This window comes from Struthio camelus, chromosome 24 (assembly GCF_040807025.1).
Source record: "Struthio camelus isolate bStrCam1 chromosome 24, bStrCam1.hap1, whole genome shotgun sequence".
Taxonomy (NCBI): domain Eukaryota; kingdom Metazoa; phylum Chordata; class Aves; order Struthioniformes; family Struthionidae; genus Struthio; species Struthio camelus.
Window position 1 is genome coordinate 5819608 of NC_090965.1, and position 6040 is coordinate 5825647.

A 6040-nucleotide genomic window follows, 5' to 3' on the forward strand; every position below is an offset into this window, starting at 1 on the left:
GAGCCTGTGGCAGGGCTCGGCTGACCCGTCTTCTGCCCTTCCCTCCCCTGTTGTTTATTTTGAAGGGGTTTTTTTTGGTCTTCTGCTGCTTTATTTTAAAGTCCAAGCTCACGCTCGCATAATTTCACTCTAGCTCTCGCACAGATAAAATTAGTCCTTTGATATGAGAAGGACCCAGCCCAGGTCACGTCAGGATGAGCCCTGGGTGCAGCCGGTGCTCGGGTTACCCAGGAGCGGCGGCCGCGCACCCGGGGGTGGGGGGGGGACCCGCTCCGCAGCGCCTGCCTGGCCCGAGACGCGGCCCCTCCTTAGCAAGGGAGCGTGTTGGAGCTGCCCGAGCGCTGGGAGCGGAGATCCGGTGTCCCCGCAGGAGGTGGCAGGGGGAAAGGGGCCCTTATCCACCTGCAGCGAGTTTGCACAGTTGTTGCCCTATTTAATTTCCTCGACGTTGCTGCGGTTTGATGCAAAGCGCTGGCTTGTTTGTTTTAAAGGGGGCCGGGGCCGGGGCTAGCGTGTGGCCCAGCGGTGCCGGTGGAGGGCGGCACGCGGGGAGCGCGGGGCTGGGGAGCGAGGCGAAGAGCCACCCGGCGGCGACAGCCCGGGGTACGGCGCCTTGCCGTAAAGGCCGCCCTGTGCACCCGCGCGCGGGCCGGGGGTCTCGACGCCCCCCTCTGAGAGCGACGGCTGGGGTGCAAGGAGGGTGCAGCTCCATGCGCAGCCCCCAGCCCGTATCCTGCCCCGCGGCCTGCGAAGGGGAGGACGGGAACCGCGGGAGAGAGCGGTAGGCGGCGCGAGAGGAGGAGAGCGGGTGGCGGGGAGGACGCACCGGGGCAAGCGCAGGGCCGTCGGGGAAATGCCTCGCATGGAGGCCGAGCGCGCGGGAGGTCTCCGGGGCTGCAGGGCATTGCTCAGGCTGCCGGGGCCGCGGCCTCGGCGGCCGAAGAGCGACCGAGTGTGGCTTTCGCACGGCGGCCACCCTCGAAGCCCTTGGCCGGCCTGCGCAGCCTCCCCAGGGAAGCGCTGAGCACGAGCCTGGCAGGGACACGTGTGGGTACCAGCACCGCATCTCCGGTCAACAGAGGCTGCAACCTTCGGGTTGGCCAAGGGTAATAATATCTTTGTGCCCATAATTAGTTCTTAATTAGCATAGTTTTAATATGAGACAGGGCTGCCCTCCCCTTAGAGGGCTCTGCCTTTTACAAGAGGCTGAGTAATTGCCTCTGCGGCCCGCTCGGCAGAGGCAATCAGCCCGGCTGCCTGCTCTGGGACCTTGCGCGAGGCTGTGGCCTCGCAATTGTTCGCCGGCTCCTATTCAGGCAGCCTCGACGCGCTTGTTTTAATGGAGCGATAACAGCAAAGGACATGCCTCCCGGCCCAGCGATACGCCTGGCATAAAAATGAGATGGCTGCAATTAACGCTCGCGCTAAAAACGCATGCGATATCCAGCAGGACAGGCTGCTGCGAGGGAGAGACGTGCAGCAGCGGTGCTGCAGCAGCCGGCCGCTGCGCCGGGTCTCCCCGGGGCTGCGCGCGGGGCCAACGCCTGCACCCTCGCCGAGGTATCGTCCCGGCATCGTGGGCCTGGCCTCGTCCTCAGCAGCTAATGATTAGACTTAAAACTTTGTGTATTTGAGGATCCTGTACTGTCTTGGATTCTGTTTTCAGGCACCTTTGGAGCAACGTGCTATAACGCACGCAAAGGAGAGAATTAGGGACGTCAGGGCTTGCTGGAGCGTCTGCTCGAGCGCTGCTTGCCCTCGCTGGCCCTCCCATCTGCCCTGGAGAGGGGAGAGAGAAAGGAGGAGGAAACGCGCCTGTGCGTTAGCGATCGTGGCCGCGTCGCGTGGCGCAGAGCTAAGGGCGCTGCGGCCGTCCCCTGCCCGGCTGCCGTGGGGTCGCGGCGGGGAGCCGACCCTGCTGCGGCCGGCAAGGCGGGCAGGGGGCAGAGGCACCCCCCGGCCTCTCCGCCAGACAGCTGGCTGCCCCGCAGCGGGCTCCCGGCGCTGGACGGACGCGCCGGGGCTGCTGCTGCGCCCGCACCCGGCACCCACGCGGGGAAGGCAGGGGCTGGCCAGAGCATCGTGCTGCTGTCGCCGCTGCGGGATCAACGCCACCACCGGCCTCAGTCGGGGCACAGGAGAAACGGAGAAGCCGATGCTGGGACCCAGCGCGGTCCCACTGCCAGGATGCCCGTGATGCAGAACCGTGGTCCGCAAGGTCCTCTCCTGCGATGCTGAGCCCTTTCCAGCTAGGACAGGAGAGATGGCTGGTGCCTATGACGATCGCCGCCCCGCTTGCTGAAGGGCAAGAGATGCTCCGGCCCTAGGACAGCTCTTGGCCGCATCGCTTGGCTCCCACCGATTGCGGGAGAACCGGGGAGTTTGGCGCTAATCGCTATCCAGGTAAGGCTGGCTGGGACCACAGCCCAGGTGGGATTAAAAGGCTCCTTCTCTGCATGGGCAGGGACCGAGCCAAGCCTTCGCGCTCCTGTGGGATCCTGCTACCACCGCATAGCTGCCCTGGGGGAGCCTGGTGAGGCCCCGTGGCCCTGCTCGCCGTGCTGGCTGGGCAGCCAAGCGTGGGACTGGCGTCCCCGGGGGCCCCTCGTGCAGATGTGGCCTTCTGCAAAGAGCAATCACGGTCTGGAGAGGCTGCTGCTGTCTGCAGCCACCTCTGTTGGATGACCAGGGATTTGGTCTTGGGAGAACCAGCAGCTGCCCTGGGGAGATGGGGAGTTAAGAGTGATTAAATTCATAGAGCACTGCAGTTCCCGTGATTTGCTGCAGGGAGAAACATAATAAAGTGAGTGGAGAGATGAGTTTCAAGGACATGGTTGTGATTTTTCTTTTTGTGCCTTGGGCGCCTTTACTTGCTTCTTGGCTTCACCGGAGTTTGCGCTAGCTCTAGCCTGTCTCTGCATGTCTTTGATCCAAGCCCAATATTGATGCAGACTCTTCAGTCCCTCTGTCGTCGTGGTGCTGGAGGCTGCAGCAGCCCAGCGCCGGGAGAGCCGCTCGGCCCATGGCTCGTGGACAGTCCTCTCCTTAAACAAGCGAATTTCTCTTGGGCGGAGGATGGATGAATCACAGCATGATAGGAAGCAAATCAGCCTTTCCTGTGGGGCAACGTCTGGGTCACCTGAGCTGGGTGCCAGACAACTGTTCCTTTTCCTGGAGGCTGTAGGGTTCCTTAAAAAAAAAAAAAAAGAAAAAAAAACTCCCTATTCAAAGTGATTGGAAGCAAATTGGTATTTTTTATAAACCAGGAATCAATCCAGGCAGGAGCCACCTGTGGCAGAAGGTTATGGGTGTAGGTGTCCAGGGCTGCAATTCAGAAACGAGCCAAGAGAGAGCCCCGTACCTGCGCGTCGGGGGAGTGAGACGGTGCCGCGCAGGGACGGTTTCTGCCTAGGCTCCCGCTGGTGCAGCCGTCTCGCAGCCTCCCAGCCTGTCCTGGCTGCGTCCTGACACCCTGAGCGTGGGCAGGGGCTTCGGTGGCTCTTTGGGAGCCTTCCGGTGCTGAAGCAGCTGGTTAATCAGTACATTTCGCTATTCAGTCCCTGCTCCCTGATTTATTGGGTGCTGCTCAACGTGTCTCGCGGTTTTCCTACGGAGCGTGATTTGTGACAGTGTCGGCGAGCAGCTGTTTTTTTCCCCAGGGAGGTGATTTCTCCTCTCTCGAGTGGCGGTGGAAGCGGTTTCCCCGGTGGACCTGTTTCCGGGAGCGGGCGAGCCCGTGTCGGGGGCGACCTGCCTTTCCGGGGCGCTCTCGCCTCCCTCCCCGGCTGGCTGGTGGCAGCAGCCGCCCCAGCGGTTCCCTCTCGTTTATTCCCTTCCCTGGGCGCTAGCGGCATCAGTTATGTCGCCGCGGGATGCCAGCAGCCCTGGGATTCGTGCTTGCTGGCTCCCAGCTGCCGCAGCGCCCGCGCAGCCGCGGGCTCCGGCGTAAATCTTAGCGACGAGGCAGGGAGGGTTCCCGGCGCCCAGGCGACGCGGGAGGCAAAGCAGCTCGGGAGGCTGCGGCAGAGCCGGGGCTCCTGCGGGGATGTGGGGGAAGGCAGAGGTCCCTGCGGAAAGCGGGGACAGGCTCGGGGCCGTAGCATGTGCCCAAGGCCCTCGGTGAAGAGACTGCGCCCTTCTCTGCCGCGGGAAGCCGGGCAGATGCCTGTGCAAGGTGTGCAACTGCCCTGGTGGTGTCTGCGGGCTGCTCGACCCGAGTTCTCCGCCACCCCAGAGCAGAGATGTTTAAGGAGTAATTTGTAGTCCAGCCATTCGGATGAAGGGACAAGAGCAGCAATGACGTTTGTGTGAGGGAGACACTTTGGGCCATACAGAAGAAGGAAAAGACGGGCGGGTATGGTTTCCCAATGAACGAACAAGGCATCCTAGTTGAAAAGGTTGTTTCATCTCTCTAAATGCTGTGTTTTAGGGATGATCTTTCCTCTCCTCTTGCGCTGGTCTCTCCAAAGCAGGGGCCTGACTCGCAGCTGCATTTGGCCGGCTTTGCAGATGGTGCTGAGGACCAGTGAAACACTGCAAGGGCAAGTTTCCACCTCACCCCAGCGAGAGAGGTCCTCGAGACTGGTGATGTGATATGGGTGCAGAAGAGGTAAAAAGCCTTGTGTCTCCCTAGGGCAGTTCAAAACCAAAGCTGTGAGCAGCAGGGCTCGGGAAGGCCGAGGTCCCCACGGCCCCTCCTATGTGGGTTTTCTGCTGGCTGCTAGGGTGGTTGAGTTCCTGGTGATGCTGGCCCTTCAGCAGAGAGCGGACGCGTCTCTCTCTCTCTCTCCTCCACGTGGCTCCCCACCTTTGTAAACCTTTTGGGACTTTACTCCCTGAATTCTCTACCCCTTCTGTTGCATTTTGCTGAAATTGGCCAACGGCTTCAGAAGTTGTTGGAGGGGGATGTACCACCAGCCGGCTTCAGAGAGCAACCATGTAACATTGCTTCCCTAGGAAAGCAAGGTAAAAAACAGTTTCCAGAGCTAAAATATCAGCATAAAGCTGAGTGCTGTCAGGGCTCAGGTTGTGGGGAAGAAGGGTCTTTGTTTTATCCTTATCCTTAATCTTAGCCTCTGGCCCCGACCATTGGTTCAATCCCCCTGGGCTCTGTGATCCTGTTTTCTCCCTTTCAGTTAGAGAGAATTATCGCATCCGTCAATCGTTATCTCAGCAGCAAGATTTTCTTCCCAACCTCCTGCCGTTTTGACCCAAAGCTCTTTCAGCTTCTTCACCATTGCAGCCTGCAGGGCCGCGGTTGTGAGCAGTGATTTGCTAATGTCCCCCGAGTTATTGCTGGGCGCCGAGTCGGGTGCCCCACAGGCGGGAGAGCAGGCGCCACCTCCTTGGGGTCCCAGCGACCGCTGCCTGCACCATGTGGGCTGTGCATAACGCCGGGGCGGAGATCGGGGAGCCCGTTCCCCTGCACGATATCGGGTCCTGCTGCTGAGGGATGGGCTGGCAAACAGAGGAGGCAGGGAGGGAGGAGGGGGAAGGAGTCCCGCGGAGTGCAGCGACCTGTCCCGACGTACTGCAAATCTGTGGTCGCCCTCTAAGAAAATCTCTTTGAAGTGCAAGCATGGGCAAGCAACCTCGTCTCAGCACCTGCCTGCTGGGTGGGGTGAACCCGCTGCCAACCAGCCCCTCATCTGGCCGCTTGCTGCTGTCCTTGCTGGGATGCCCAGGGCCCGAAGGCTCGTGCAAGCCGGCTGCTGCTTGTCGAGACAGCGACTGCCCTTGTTGCGCTGCAAGAGGATGCCGGCAGCGGGGAGGTCTGGGCCTGCAGAGCCATCCATCTCCCTATTTTTACCTGTGCACGGAGGCGGTTCGGAGGGGAGGCACACACTGTCCTTGACTCCACTGGAGGAGACAATTCAGCCCTGGCAGAAAGCTCTCCGGGACTTTTCCACTCCCTTGTCGGTCCCAAAAAGCCGGGTGTCAGCTTTCCCTGCACGAGGCCATTGGCAGGATTCAGGGCTGGGTGGCAGGAGACTTGGTTTCCTTATTCCCGCTTCAGCCACTCACCTGCTGCGAGACTCCA